Source organism: Lynx canadensis, chromosome F2 (assembly GCF_007474595.2).
Source record: "Lynx canadensis isolate LIC74 chromosome F2, mLynCan4.pri.v2, whole genome shotgun sequence".
Lineage (NCBI taxonomy): Eukaryota > Metazoa > Chordata > Mammalia > Carnivora > Felidae > Lynx > Lynx canadensis.
Window position 1 is genome coordinate 33449847 of NC_044320.2, and position 16726 is coordinate 33466572.

Below are 16726 nucleotides of genomic sequence, written 5' to 3' on the forward strand. Positions count from 1 at the left end.
GGATAGGTTTATGGTGTACTGAGCTGCAGAGTACCATCGTAAAACTCAAAGGGCTAGGGCTTCTGTTGACTCATCAAGCTCACAGAACACATTCAGACAACGCTTCAAGAACATAGCTGCCTCCAGCGAGGCTGAGAAATAAGTCTTAACCTTGGGAAGGGTGGTGGGTAGCGAGGCTTCCAGACAGGGGAAAAACAAAATGGCACATGCAAAGAAATGCATGGAGACAAATGATAGAGTTGCAAAAATCGCGATGTGACTGTAGTTAAGGAGGTTGGGGCAAGCAGGCACAAATGTCATATCCTTAATAGACTTCACGTCAGGGAGCCGGCTCAGTCCTGAAAGTGAAGCGGGCCATTGAGGCAAGATGCTTTCATTTGAATAAGAAGGTCTGGACTGTAGCATGGATGCCTGATGTGGATAATCCAGAAGCAACACTGGGGGCCCCAAGAAAGGGATGGGTCAGGGAATGGAGAACCAGGGGCAGTCTGGAGATCATGAATGCGGGAAGAAGAATGGAGCCCAGGAAATGGCCCTAGACTTTGGTGATTAGGAGGTCACTGTGCTCTTGGAAGAGCCATGTCACTAGAGGGCTGGGAGTGAGCCACAGGCAAGGACAGGAAGGGCAAGCCCACGGTTACTTTGTAGCAGTCTTGGGTGTGGAAATGCAGAGGGGAGTACATAATAGTTGAGAAGCAGTGGTTTTGGTTTTTGGAGAACAGAGAAAATGTAGATATCAACCTCACAAAGGAGAATGAAGACAGGAGAAGGTAAGATGAGGAGAAAAGAAGGAAAGCTGAGGATGGGCTCAATCCCCTTGGGGAAGGAGGAGAGGGGGCCTTCTGCTCTCAGAGAAGGGAGGGGAGATGGGTTGTCAGCTTGTGGAAAGCACATCTGGGAGCAGCTGCCTGAAGAAGCACTGGGAGAAGGAAAGCAATGTGCCTCCAGCCCCCCAGGAGCCATTAAGGGGGAGCAGTGAGCCCCCTAGCAGTGCCCAAGCCTTGGAATGAGAGCAGCCGATTGGGTTCAGATGTTGGAGACGCCTAAAAGTGGGTGCCACTTAAGGTTGAGGGCCTGGAATGCTGACATTCAGCTGTTGCTGCAAGATTTCTTTCCCGGGCTTTCAGGGGACTCAGACAATGGGAAAGCTACGCTCAGCTGGGAGCTTTAACCTGAATCAGCTCCAATGTTCCTTCATGACTTTGAAAGTCTGCAGTTAGTGGACTGAACAATTTGAGAGTCTCTGTACTCCTGAGATAGATAGCTTCAGAACAGCAATGGTTGAGGGGGCCTGGTGTACAACAAACTTCCTACTCCAGGGCCTGGTGACCATGGGCATCTCTAGGATTCCGCCTGAAGTGTCGGACAAAGAGCAGTCAGCCACTGCTGAAGCTCCTGTACGACCCTAGGGTCGGGAGCATCTAACATTCTTTCTCCTGCCATCTGGAATCTCTGCTCCAGAGGCAATTTTAGTGTTGATGAGTCAGGAAGCATGGGAAATATGAAGTTCACTTCAGACCTGTGATTCATCGAGCCCAGGAATCTCCGGAGAACAAGACAGGGAGTGGGTGTTTTGTGAGACTACAAGGCCTCGCCTAGACAAGTGTTGCCATTTTGTCCAGTTAGTGGTTTTTAGCCCCTTAAAAATGGCTGTAGTCTTTCCTGACCAACCCGTTAGAGGTAGTAATTTTCCTATGTTGAAAACGGACAATGAAAGAATTTTGTCCCACGAGTCCTGTTATGTGGTCTCTGCTCCAAAACTCTCTCCTTTTAATCTCAGAGTGATATTCCCAAGTGTTTCTCCGAGGTCATCCAAGTCCTATCGTTTACAATAAAGATCTGGATCATTCCTGCTATGTCAATATGGAAGTTTTGCCACGTTTCGCCCTCATTTCTGTCCTGTAGCTGCTTCCCCACCTCCACCCGCAGGGTCCCCGATATGAGAGATAACAAATATCCCAATGGCTCAAGCCACTTTTTCTTTTGATAAGTTTTATCTTCTAGAGCAGTTTTAGGTTCAAAGAAAAACTGAACTGAAGAAGGTACAGGGACTTCTCATATACTCCCGGTCCCCACGCGTGTACAACCACCCTCGTTATTAACATTGCACACCGGAGCGGAAAATGTACCACAACAAGCCTGCATTGAGACATCATAGTCACCCGAAGTCCATAGTTTTTATTACAAATCACTCTTGCCGTCATATATTCACTGGGTTTGGACAGATGTGTAATGACTGGTGCCCACCGTTATAGGGGATATTCAGTCATGCAGAATAGTTCTATTGCCCTGAAAATCTTTGCGTGCCTGCCTGTGGATCTCTCTCTCACCCTCACCTCCGCAACCACAGATCTTTTTATCGTCTCCATGGTTTTACCTTTTCCAGAATGTCATATAGTCGGAATCACAGTAGGTCGCCTTTTCAGATTGGCTTCCTTCACTTAGCAATAGGCACTTAAGTTTCTTACATCTCTTTTCAAGGTCCAGCCGCTTTTAAACACCACTTTATCAAGGTATCATGGACATATCACAAACAGCACATATTTAAAATGTATAATTTGATAAGCTCCAACATACGTGTATACTCCCCAAATCATCATCACAGCCAAGATAGTGAACACACTTATCACCCCCAAAGTTCCCTGGGACACCATTGCACCCCTGCACACTCTCCCTCCCCACTCCACCCCATCCTCAGACCTCCTCTGTTCTGCTTTCTGTCACTGCAGATTAGTTTTTATTTTCTAGAAATGCATGGGTGGACCCCTACAGCATGTATCGTGCTTTCTTTTTGGTCTGGCTCTTTTCATGCTGTGTAATTATTTTGATATTTATCCACATTGTTGCATGTACCATCCTTTTTCATTGCTGATTAGTGTTCCTACGTATGGACATACTGTCATTTGTTTATCCATAAACCTCCTGGTGGAAATTTGGGTTGTTTCCACTTCGGGGCTATTAAAAATAAAACCACTATGAACATTTGAACATAAGTCTCTGTATGAGCATGGGATTTCATTTCTTTTATGAAAATACCTAGGAGTGGAATAACCATATCATATGGTAGGTGTATGACTAACTTTTAAGAAATAGCCAAAGATGGGGCGCCTGGGTGGCTCAGTCGGTTGAGCGTCCGACTTCGGCCCAGGTCATGATCTCACAGTTCGTGAGTTCGAGCCCCGTGTCGGGCTCTGTGCTGACAGCTCGGAGCCTGGAGCGTGCTTCGGATTCTGTGTCTCCCCCTCTCTCTGCCCCTCCCCCGCTCGTGCTCACACTCTGTCTCTGTCAAAAATAAAGAAATTAAAAAAAAAAAAAAAAGAAATAGCCACAGTTTTCTAAAGTGATTGTGCACTTTCACATTGTTTCTAGCTGAGTGTGAGAATTCCAGTTTTCTAGGTCCTTGCCAGCACTTGGTATGGTCAGTCTATTTAATTTAACCCACTCTGATTGCCGTGCAGTGGTATTTCATTATGGTTTTAATTTGCATTTGACCAGTGACCAATGATGTGGAGCATCTTTTCATGTTCTAATTTGCCATCCCTGTATCTTCTTTGGTGAAGTGCCTGTACTTGTCTCTTAATTCGTTTTTAATACAATTGCCACAGTAATAGAATTTCTGTTAAAATATGTATCTTCTTTTATGAAACAATAATTCACATTCATTGTAGAACATCACCCTTCAAAGATAATTACCAGTCAAAGATAATTCTCTGTCCATTTTATATACCTCAAATAATTTTCCACTTTGTAATTTGCATTCTAATTTGATTTTTAGGGTTTTTTTTTTTGCATACAGAAGTTTGTTGTTTATTTTATTTTAGAGAGAGAGAGACTGTGTGTGAATGGGGGAGGGGGCAAAGAGAGAGAGAGAGAGAGAGAGAGAGAGAGAGAGAGAGAGAGAATTTTAAGCAGGCTCTACACTCAGCATGAAGCTCATCCTATGACCCTGGGATCATGCCCTGAGCCAAAATCAAGAGACACTCAACTGACTGAGCCACCCAGGCGCCCTATATACAGAAGTTTTTAAAATTGCAATCAGTCTTTGTCTTTGAAGAAAGAAAATTCAACTCTCCTTATAAGTTTTGTTTTGTTTGTGAGTATATGTGGCGCTTCCATTTAAATATTTAATCTGTCTAATATTTATTTGACAACTTATAAAATAGGAAACTATATTGACTTTCTAAAAATTTCTTTAATGTTTTTATACTTGAGAGAAAGAGAGACAGAGCACGAGCGGGGGAGGGGCAGAGAGAGAGGGAGACACAGAATCCGAAGCAGGCTTCAGGCTCTGAGCAGTCAGCACAGAGCGCAAGGGGTTTGAACTCATGAGCCGGGAGATCATGACCTGAGTCGAAGTCAGCCACCCAGGCACCCCAGGGAGATTTTCTACTGATGCTGTAACAACTTGCAAACTCCGTCCGTAAACTCAGTGGCTTAAAAGAACACAAATGTATTCTCTTACAGCTCCGAAGGTCAGAAGTCTAAAATGGGTCTAACAGGGTTGGAATCCAGGTGTCAGCAGGGCTCTTTCTCTTTCCGGTTGCTCTAGGGAAGAATCTGTGTCCTTGCTTTTTGCAGCTGCCCACGTTCTTTGGCTAGTGTGCCCTTGATCTTCAAAGCCAGCCATTGCACCACTCTGACCTCCGCTTCCATTTTCACATCTCCGTCTGAATTTGACCCCCCTGCTTCCTCCTATAACCCTCGTGACTACATTGGACCCGCTTGGATAAACCAGGCTCATTTTCCAGTCTCAAAATCCTGAATTTGATCACATGTGTTTGCCCTGAAAAGTACCACATTCAAGGGTTGTGGGGATTAAGACATGGACAGGGGGTGAAAAGGGGTGCGTTATAAATCTGTCTACCGAGGGATCTATTATTACTTTTCAATGAAGCTCACCTATTAGCCCAATATTATTTATTAAATAATCAATCCATAATTACTCTACTGATCGGAAATGTCGGCTTCATCATACAAAAAATTCACGAGACGTATATTTATTTCCAAACTTTCTATTCTGTTCCTCTGGTCAGTAGAACACCCTTTTCAACATGCATCCTTGGTCCCCATTGCTACAGGTCACAGTTCAAACTCCTTCCCATGACTCTTGAGGCTTTCATGACCTGCTCCTGTCTCTCTTCTCAGCCTCACTGCTTACATGCCTGGCAGGCCTACCAGCCTCCAGCCAGGGGGCAGGGCAACCTAGTGACATGGTGACCTGCCAAACTGCAGGTGACACAACTGTGTAAGAGTACCACCTCCTGAAGAGACACTGAAGTGAAAATACGAGATCTAGGAGATGCACAATGATAGGATGCTGCCTCACACTCTGTGAACAATAATGAGTGATATTTTAATGCCTCCAAGTTTCAGCCCAACAGATGTTTGTTGAGAACAAACGATGCACCAGATTCCAAGCTCGTCACCAGGGCTCTAGAAGGAATGGGCCACCGTCTCTAACTTCGAGGCATTCCTAATCTGGTGGAGAGCTCAAATATGTAAAAGGAGAATGTTAGTACAGGCAGATAGCTGTTGTGACAGGGGCATGCTGTAGCTCACCCACCAGAGTTGCATTCCTGGATATCTTTCTGGATGTTTCCATTGTGTTAGTATTCATTGAGAATGACTATGTTATTTATTTTATCAAATAGCAGAATCTGTTAAAATTTTACCCCAGCATTTGACTGTGATGACCGTGTTTCAGCTGTCATTGGTGAAATTACTGTAAACATCCTGAGCTCATACCAAGAGGCTGCCTGGTATTTGCTTCCTCAGCCACATGAGCTGTCTGATGGCATAATGTCCAGCAGCCAGGATAGGAAATGCTATAATTCTTTTTCTAGTCATCACAGCCGTCTCTGCCATTGACTGTCAAGCTGTGTGTTCTCGAGCGAGTCACTTAACTGCTCTGTCTTTTGGTTTTCATTTCCAAGATGGCAGGGTAAAATCAGATGACCTCTAGAGCCATTTGTATTATGCCAGCTCTCATCCATTCATGGTGGGAATGCAAAATGGCACAGCCACTTTGGAAGACAGTTTGGCAGTTTCTTACAGAACTAACATACTCTTACCATCAAACCCAGCAGCTGACATGCCAATATCCTTGGTATTTACCCAAAGGGGTTAAAAACTTGTGTCTCACAAACACCTGCACACAGATGTTCAAAGCAGCTTTTTTGATAATTGTCGAAACGTGAAGGGCATGTTACTAAGGGAAAGAAACCAATCTGATGTTTCCAACAATGTGACATTCTGAAAAAGGCAAAGCTATGGAGACAGTAAAAGGATCAGTGGTTGCCAGGAGTTGAGGAGGAGAAGGCATGAACAGGCAGAGCACAGTGGATTTCCAGGGCAGTGAAACATCTGTGCGTGATACAGTATTGGTAGATACAGTTCATTATACATTTGTCCAAGTCCGTAGAAGGGACAACCCCAAGAATGAACCCTAATGTCAACTACGAACTTTGGTGATTATGATGTGTCAACGTAGGTTCCCTGATTGTAGTAAATTTTCCATTCTGGTGGGGGATGTTGATAGTGGAGGGGGGCAGTGCATGTGTGGGAGGCGGGCGGTATACGGAGACTTTCTGTACTTTCCATTCCATTTTGCTGTGAGCCTGAAACTGCTTTAAAAAATAAAACCTTTTTTTAAAAATTTTATTAAACCATAATCCTCGTGACTGAAAAGTCTCAGTGACATCAAAAGTTATAGCATTTCCCAATATCTTCTCCCCACACCCATAAGACTTATAATCTCGAACCTTACTGATCCTAAGAACGTGGGCTCTGTACATAGTGGGATAATCCCAGAAATTCTTCTTAATTTCAGGTGGAGGCAATGATGCACCCAACCCCATGGTATGGGCACCCAACCCGCAGAAGGTTGGGATTCCAGTGTGTGAAGCTGCCAGACTGAGATGGGGCAGGGACCCTGCCAAACAGCAGGCCATGTAAGGTCGGCCCCGGGGTCCACCACCCCGTCTCTGGTTATTCTCCAGCAAGAACCAGCTTGCTCCCCAGCCCTGGAAATTTACTCCAGACCAGCAGATCTAGGTACAAAGTGGAAAGATCAGTTAGAGAGAACACGGAACTTTTAAAATAAATGCATAAAACAGGAGAGAAGAAAAGAATTTGCCTCTTGAGGTTAATGCATAATTTACTACCGTGTCTTTGTACCATGGGGCTATAAATAGAAATGAGGCAGCTCTTTATAGACTCAAATGGAATGATCTCTAAGAAATACTAACTGGAAAAAGAGATAAGAAGCAGAATGATATACGTATAAAAAGGAGTAAAAGACTCTATGGGTATATTATCTGTATCATTGTTTCTGGAAGGCTACACAACAAACTAATTAACTGTGGCTGCCCCTGAGGAGGGACGGGGGTGACTGCAGGACAAAGACTGAGGAGGGGTAGTGTTTTGTTTTTGTTTTTTTTTAGACAGATTTGGGGGTTTTTTGTTTGTTTTTAATATGAATTTTTTTGTCAAATTGGTTTCCATACAACACCCAGTGCTCATCCCAACAGGTGGAGGAGGGGTATATTTTACTGCATTCCTTTGGTATATTCTGAATGTTAAATTGCACGCACTTTGCCTCTTCAAAAAATAAATAACATAACCGCCCCTACAATAATAAAAGAATAATGATATTAAATTCTAACTTAGTATATTGTATAATTTTCTAAATATATTAAAGTTCTATGTGAATTTTATGGATCTATTTACGTAAGCATTAAGCCAATCATTTTCTACAATATAAATATTGGGAAACTAGTAAGTAAATAATAACGCAGATAGATCCGCATTTCAAAGCGTTTCAAGCCATTTACTCACTGTGTGGTCTTGAACGAGTGAGGTATCCTTTTTGAGCCTCCATTTTGCTTTGAGCTCAGTGTCCTTTATTATTGCAAACGGGGCTGGGTAGGGAGAGGTGGGTGAACTGTCACGGGCTGTCACGGTGCATGGGGAGCAGGCTGTTGGTGTGTACATCAGCTCTGGGATCCGCCACCAGGTGGCAGGGGGTGAGGGGCGCACAGGGAGACGGTCACGGAGCAGAGCAAGGGCTCTCCTCGGGCCAGTAAAAGTCCTTGGGACGCCAGTCCCTCCCTTTGCGTAAGTTCTGGCTCCAAAGCAGAGGCAGCTTTGTGAGTCTGGCCCAAAAGCCTGAAGCACTCATCTGCTCCGGGGCTTTCTTCGTCCCTGGTCTCATCTTGGTCTCTGTTCCTCTTGGCCGTCAACCGGATAAACACTCTGAATTTACACAGCCCCAGACGCTTGCCCAGGCCCAGTCCCTCATGGCTTCTTGGCTCAGGCCAGCCGCTGAGAAGCCAGAAGGGCTGCCTGGCAAACTTCTCTTCCCTGTCAGGCGCTTCCCGCCAGCCCTCAGTGCTTTCCCCGAAGTTCTTCATTCTTGAGGAGAAGAGGGGTCATGAATCAACTGTGGGTCAGGAGACAGGGAAGTGGCTTCTGCTTCCCCTAGTTTTGTTGTGGGTAAAACTGAGGCACCAAAAGCCTGAGTCACAAGCTCAGGGCAGGGAGGCTGGGCCACAGGGGCATGGCCTGCGGGCCTCCCTCCTCTCATATCTTCCTTGCTCTTAAAAGGGGACTCATTTTTCATCTGGTCTCTGTAGGTGTCCCCCACCACCCCACAACACAGTTATTCACCTGAAACCATTAAATTATTATTCTTTTAACAAATAAGCAGAAAGAAAAGTGGAAATGTCTTCATTTCATTGTTCCTTCTCTGTGGGCATCACTGGCTCACTCAGGCGGGCCTTCCTTAGTGCCTTGAAGAGAGCCAGAGTTAGGAGAAATATTACTTCAGCTCTCAAGATGGAAAAAGATTTCACCAGGAGGCACGGACTCTGGAAAACTGCTAATAAACTGTTACCGCCTGCTATTAAAAGGATCGATAAGATAAGGCAAGAAATGACTGATGGGAGGGAGCTGAGCCTTGAGTACTAATGGGGGAACTGGCGCCTGACAGCTCAGAATGGTCTCTGGCTGGGGCAGCACACGCCCATTCACCTCCTTCAGCAGAACCCTGGGCAGCTTCATTCACTGCCTTGGAGATCAGTAGTTATTGAGGGTGCTTATGAATAATTAAATCAAAGGGCATGTGGGGGAGTTCAGGCATCAGGGAGATTTCCTGATTTATTATGTCTGTAGGACTGGGAGGGCACCAACACGCCTCCTCTATGAGTTTGTTTGTGATGCACTCAGCAGGCAGAATTGGGGTAGCGGGTGCTGGCTGGTTCAGCCTCCACTGCGGCCCTGCCCAGCTGCCCCGCATGCCTGCCCAGCTCAGCAGTCTTGTTCCTGGAGACCTTCCCTCCCTTTGTAGGTGGCAGCATGGGCCTCACAGCCAGATGGACGCTTGTTGGACCAGGCTCGTCTGTGGGACCGGCCTCTCTTCCAGCCGGCAGACCTCCCAAAATCCAGGAGGATGAATCCATGTAGCCAGCGGCCAGATCTTTTGGCCACACACATCTCTGTCCATCCTCTCACTGTTCTCTTCTGGTTGTCAGGTGAACCACAGAGAAGGCTGCGGTGGGATTCCAAGGTGCCCCGGGAGCCTCGTTAGCTAAAAGTCCTGCCTCATTCTTCTACAGGATGCCCAGTCCTCAGAACCTCCAGAAGGCCTTCAGCAGACCGCATCTTTCTGCCAGCAGATGGATGGACCAGTGCAGGGAATCGGTTCCCCCCACAAAGGGCAAGGCCCTGGAGCAATGGACATGAGCGGGCTGCAAAGTGGGAGACGGGGGCTGCACAGGGTTGGTGGGCAGGACACTCTGGGATCCGGGCATTTCCCGAGGATGTGCCCTCTGTAAGCAAAATGGCAAAACAGGCAAGTCATCTGTGCCCCTTTTCCTATCTCCTCTTCCCTTTCTTTCTCAAATGACCCTCAATGCCTCTCTCTTCCGCTCAGGGGAACCCTGAAGTTCATAGCCGTCCTTTTCAGGCGCTGCCTAGGCTCCAGGCGGCTTTCTCCTGTCTTTCCCAGACTTGGGCAGGCCCAGCGTCTTTCAGCAGGGCCTCACGGCCAGCCAGCCTCATGCTCACCAGCAGCACCGGTGTCAGGGGCTTAACAGTGGACCATTTAGCAAGCAGCTGAGGAGGACTGAACGGGTGTGGTGTTCTGGGTGGCGGGCAGCCCTGTGACATCACTCAATCACACGATGACAGTTGGCGGGGAGACCACTCTCCCTACTGTGGCGGGAGCATCCTGAGAGTATCCCCTGCACAGGGTTACACAGTGCCCGCATTCTGGACCCCAGATCTGGTCCCAAAGCTAGTCTCTGTCCTCGACACCTCACCACACCCCTCTTCTGTAGGGGCCTCGGGAAAATGGATCTCTTAACTCCAGAACGGCAGGGGAATGATATCGGGGTCCACATCCTTGACATCCGCCAAGACTGGCAGGCAAGGATTGCAGGAACGACAGGACCCAAGGAGACCACGGCTGGGAAGTGAGTGCCACCAAAGACTGGAAGCTTCTCACATCAACCTGGGACTGCCTCGTCTGCCAGGAAAAACACTGGTGTACCTTCGATCTAGGGAAGTTCAGCCTAAAACAGACGACAGATCCAGAGCCTGAACAGAGGAAGAATCACTGGCAAAGGCTGTGGCCTCTTTGATGGGAGAGTCCGGGCCATGAAAGGCCCTAGGAGGAGGTTTGGGTGGCAAGTTCCAGACATGGAGTTCTGTCTACTCCACAGCCCGGGCCCAGCCTTCAGGAGACCCGAACTCCGAGGGTTCACCAGACACTGCCCAGCTCATCAGAGGCCAAGTGTGGCCCAGAGCCCTGGAATGCCCAACAGCCACTACCTTGGGCAGCTGGCAATGTGCCACAGAGCAAGTTAGGAAAACGCAGAGGACTGTGAGAGACCACAATGTGACTCCAGCCGGGGACCTAATTGGGTGGGGGACAGAATCTTCATCTGAACATGCCCTGAAGCAGGGCCACCTAAGAAGTCAGCAGGGCGCAGATTGTGGTTTGCTCCTGGGGGTCCCTCGTCGGTGGGCAGGGGCACAGATCTGGGAAGTGTTGGGTCCTACAAGGGTCAAACTGGTGGCTGAGCATTTGAGCAAGAGGCCCTGTCATCCACACTTGGCCTGAAGGTGGCAGCTCATCCTGCGTCTGGAGAGGGCTGGGAATTTCCTTCTCTGAAGCCTTTTAAAGTAGGCCAGCTTCTCCTTTCTGGAACGTCTCCCACCTTTGGTGGTTATCAAAGAGCCTCACTTCTGTCTTCAGAGATTTGTTGGCAGAATCATCCATTCCACTCACCACCGCGCAGCCTGGAATGGCACAGAGCAGCCCCTGGCAAAAGGGCCACCGCCCCACGGGGCCTGAGAAGCAAGTGTGTCCTTGGGAGTCAAGCCCAGATGGGTATGAGTCCCGGCAATGCCACTCGCTAGTCGAGTGGGCTCGGCCCGGTGACTGAACCCCTCTGAGGATGAGAGTCAGAATTCCCATGATTTCCTTCCTGCCTGTCTGCCCTCCTCAAACAAGGCATATTCCAGGCAGGAGTCACCAGGTCAGGCGGTTTGGAGGGAGGATGGAAGAGACGGAAGCACGCGTTGGTCCGACAGAACCCGATAGGTGGGTACCAGTCAGCATCTGGCGGACTAGGCAGGGATGGCCAGCAGCTCCACACCCTGTGCCACTGAGATGCAGTGCGCACCCTGCTGGTCATACTGGGAACTGCAGCTCCAGAGTCTGCATCCAGACCTGAGTCGGAGGTGCTAATAACAGCAATAAAGATTACAGCCATCACTTTCTGATGCTGACTGTGTACCCTGCACTCTTCCGGGCAATTGATATCTATTCACTCATCTCAGGCTGCCAATGGCCCTGTACTGCTGGTACCCAGTTTTATAGATAAGGAAACCGAGGCACGGGGAGGTTGAAGAAATTGCCGAAGGTTGCATAGCGGGTAAGCAGCAGTTTCGAGATCCAAACCCAAGATAATCTGGCTCAACTCTAGAGAGTGCTTTCAAAAAGGCTAAACTGAGGTGTCTCCTAAAGCTGTAGTCAGCCCTGCTGTTGACAGAGGATGGGCGCAGAATCATGAAGGAGTAGGTTTCAGGGACCAGTGTCTGTTTCTTGCACAGAGCACAGGGCTCTGTCGTTTGGCCACCAGTGTAGAGTGGACATTCTGGAGCCCAGGTGACGGCCAGCAGAGCTAAAGGGCTGCCTACCTCTGGGGCTGAGGGAGAGGAGATAAAGCCATGGAGAACTCATTTCTAGGGTGTCAAGGTCCTCCTGAGTCCCCTCCTTCGACACCTAAATTCTGTAATTCTGCTCCAATCCCTGAAATGGAGCAGCACAGGCCCCTGACAAAACAGCAAATTCTTCCCCGGGGAGAATAATAGCAGAATTAGAATAACTAATGCCTAACACCAAGGTGGGAGCTACATAAACATTAGAACGGAAATTAAGTTGGAGAAGAGACAGCACGAATGGACTTTGGGGACTGGCTTGTTTTCAGTCCATAGACTGCCTTTCAAAGAGAAAATTAAACCCTAACCATAAAGCAAATGTTCAAGGGAAAAGGAATTCTGTTTTCCCACTGGTAGCCTGGATGTTCCAAGCTGGGACTGCCGCTGAAGTTCCCATCAGTCCCAGAGCCTGGTGCCATGGCCGGTATGTTCCTGGCTACCCTCGGCAGACCCTGTGGGTGGTAGGGTGACAAGGGTGTATTTCTCCATAGCTAACCTTCAGCAAAGGGTCTGTGCATACGAAGCACTCAGGGTGGGGGTGGGAGAAGCCATAAGGCGTCGCTGAAACTATTAGAGCCACTAATTGCTGCCTGGGACGATCTAAGCTCTAACTGAGGCTTTTATGAACCTGCAGAATTCCCAGGGAGCCCACAAGGCTGCAGCTTTCCAGCGTCTTCCTGCAAAGAAGCAGCAGCCATTGCGCTAATCACAATGTTCTCGGCCTGCTGTCCCTTCCCTCCCCCACCCCGGTTCAGTTCCCACCGACTCACAGCCTAATTATTCCTGGGGCGGGGGGCGGGGGGGGGGGTGCATGCAGAGGTTGGACTCTCATAATTATATTAAGAGCTTTTGACAGGATCAACCTTTCTGTCTTCTATTTCTGTCTTGTTGAAGTTCTACTGTGCCACACTAATGGCTAAAATAAATGTGAGGGGAAGGATCCATCAACTCTTTCTGGAAACAGGGGAGACAGCAGAGTGTGTTGTAGGCCCAGTACTTGCATCCAGAGGGAGATTTATGTTTTGTTCTCTTGGCTAATGGGAAAACTGCCCAGACTTAGGTGTGTATGTATGGGGGTGGGGGGAATCTATGCTATCTTACTTAGAGTTAAATTTATGGCATTCAGTTTTATGCCAATCGTGTATTTACGCCAAATCATAAGGCCCAAAGGGGTCTCCAGAAGGTATCCAGCTTCCTCCCCTTCCTATCTTATAGGCTGTCTCTCTCTTTGCACCCTTGCTCTTGTCTTGACCTGACCCATGGTAGTTTGCCCTGTTGGATAAAAAGATTTGCACTGGCAACGTCAAGGCCACTGGCCCGGTCCTTCAACTGGCATGTTGGCCAATGTACATCCTGACTTTTCCTTACCCAGCCACTTGCTTCTCTAATCTCAAGGGGAGTGAACAATGTAAGAGAATACTAGCAGGGCTTCTGTGGAGAGTAGTGGGTTGGAGGCAAGATGGCCTTCTCTGTGATGAAAGGTCAAGAAAAGCACCATGAACACGCACTGCTCTCGCTGAAGACGCTAACAATGACTCACATTATCAATTATATACCATATGCCAGGTCCTGAGTTATGCATATAACATAGCTTGTCTAACTTACACCTTGTAATAATGCTATGAACTAAGCATTGTTAGCCCATTTTGTAGATGGAGAAATACAGACATAGAGAGTTTAAGTAACTTAACCAGTGTCCTTATAGAGAGCAAGTTTCATGATTGGAATTGTGTTCATAACTGAGATTTGAACCCAGGCACTCTGAACTTGTGGCTCCCACATTAAATTGGCGGTGATACACCCAAAGACTGGAGAGAGAGAGAGAGTGACGGTGCAAGGAGCATGTCAAGCAGAGTCACAGTATCCCCACAGTTCTTGGAATTCCCTGGGAAGCGTCTCTTGGGGTCTCCAACTTTGACTTCCACAATCCTCAGCTGCTCTCCCCTCCACCCTTCCCAGGAAGATTTCCCCCGGTGTTTGATGGGCTTTAGACGGGTCACAGAGAGGAAACCCCAGGCCTTGAGAACTCTGTTCTCTGAAAGTCTGCCAATTTTAGTTCACGTTCTGTGCCTGCCCAGTGATCTGCCCTTCACGCATTTCAGTTTGGGGGAATGAAACGCCATATTCACATGCGTCTAGTCATTCCCCCAAATTTCATAATTATATCCAAGAGCTTCACTCCAGGTAAGAGCACGAATTCATATCTCAGTACTTACTAGTCAGTAGATGCAACGTGACCAGGCATCACAAGGTTACCGCTTCATTCTCACCTCTGAGGACTGTGTCAAGTCAAGAATGTGCTGGGCTGCAAGTGACAGAAAATCAGATTCACAGGGGCTTCACAAAGGGAGGTATTTGGTGCACATCCCAAGAAGTCTTTAGTCCTATTGGCCCAGTGACATCAGGGCCGGCTGCTCTTGGCCTTTCAGACAAGACTGCAAGATGGTCGGTGTTAAGACACATGGCCCCATCATACCGAAGAGAAGGCGGGAGAAGGTGAAGTAATAGTGGCCTTTTGTTCATCAGAAAGAGCAAGGACCTTCCTAGAAGCTCCCGATGGACTTCTGCTGATGTCCCACTGATCCGAACCGTGTCCTGTGACCAGACGAGGGGGTGAGAAAGACAGCAGCTGCCCTTTATAACGGAAGTATCAAGGATAAGGGAGTGGGGCCGTCTTCCGAGTCAATCAACGAGTGGCATCTGCCGGAAGAGCTATTCCTCCAACGCTGTCCAGAGCCTAGAGCCAGGATCGCCACCCAGACGTTGCCACTTGAGAGCTATGCGATCACAGCACAGTCACTTCGTCTAGGTAGCCTCCGCTTCCTCCTGTGTCAAGTGGAGATGGTCACGCCTCCTCAATAAAGTTGTTCCGAGAGTTGAACACTGCCGTGAACGTGAGCACACCATCCTGGTGCCGGGCACATGCTATCGCAACTGGGCCCCCATCAAACTAACAGGGACAGATGGCAGGGCTCGGACACAAGCTGGCCTTCCCCATATGCCTTGTCCTTTTCCTGCCAGTCTTCGAGCTCTCCCGCCTGCCATGTGGGGCACCGCAGGCTTGAGGAGCTCCTCTGAGGACAGTTGGAAAACCACCCGACGGGGTAATGGAGCACACCGGTTCAGAGCAGGGGCCTCACAGCCACACAGCCTGAGTCTGACTTCTTACAGCCGTGGCCTATGCTCGAGTTACTGGAGTTCCCAGAGCCCTTGCTTCCTAACGTGGGGATAACACTGGTGCCAACGTCATTGGGTCGGTATGAAAATGAATGCACAGCACCGGTAAAAACACAGGGTCAGACCTATAACAAGAGTTTGACGAAGGGTAGCTAGTATTCTTACCGTTACCAGACATGTGGGCTGGACTGCCCGGTGCCGGGCCGCTTTGGGGTGTTAATGCCAGTCCCAGCCTTGCCGAACTGGAACAAGGTTTAGCAGAAAGAGTCGGCCCGAGTTTTCGTCCCAGCTCTGTCCAGTTTGGCTGCCCTTTACTTCTTTGGGCCTGAATTAATTTGCTTGCACAAAGAAGATACAGCCTTCCCTGCCAGCTATGTGAGAGGACGGGAGAGAACACTGGAGAAGCACCAAGCACAGAGGCAGGTGCAGAGGAAGTACTCGGTGCGCAGTATCTCAGCACCGGAGCGTTAATCAAGGCTGCTAGGCTGTGATGGGCATGGCTCGAGGCACAGAGGTGCTTAATATCTCTTCTGAAAGACAGCTTAGAGATTTCTTTGCAATTCTTGACAGGGCGCCTGCTCTATGAAACCTGACAACACAACAGCTTCTGGAACTCTGCCACAGTCTTGGGCCAGTTAAGCAGAGAGGAATGGCCCACAGGCAGTCCCGTGGGGTCCACTGGGGCCCATGCTGGCGTGAGAAGGGAGGTCAAGGCTGTCTAGGGTCACTGGTGGGCACCCCAGCTCTGAAGCACCAGCAACTCACTTTACAATTCTTCCTGCACCTTGGTCAGAAGGGGAGGCAAGCAAGGAAGAGATCTTAACGATTTCTGTGCACATCTCTTCCTATACACAGAGGAACTTTGTTCTGGGGGTCCAGGATCCCTCACCATTGTTCATGGGGATTTGAGGGAGAAAACGATGGTGAGAAGCAGATGAGAAGCAGAGCCTTCCTCCATAGAGAGGGAAATAGCAGCGTCATTGCAGAAGGTTCTGCTAGGAGTCCAGACATGCTCTGCATCCTGCCGGAGCCGGCACCAGAGGAACAAGGAGCTGCCAGGCCAGGGACCGAGACGCACGTCTTCTTTGCAGGATACAGAGGTTCAAGCTGATGCTCTTTTACGCCACCTCCTAGAAGCATTATTTCTCAATTGGCCAACAGTTCAAATAGGCCCGGCTTCAGCAGTAGTTAAAACAGGCATCGGGAGGGTGCGTGGCACTCATACATGCCATGCACACTAGGAGGAGTTACCAAAGACCTTCCACCTGTATTTTCCCGTCCCATGCCCACAGGAGTCTGTTGGGATGAAAACTGGAGAAATGAA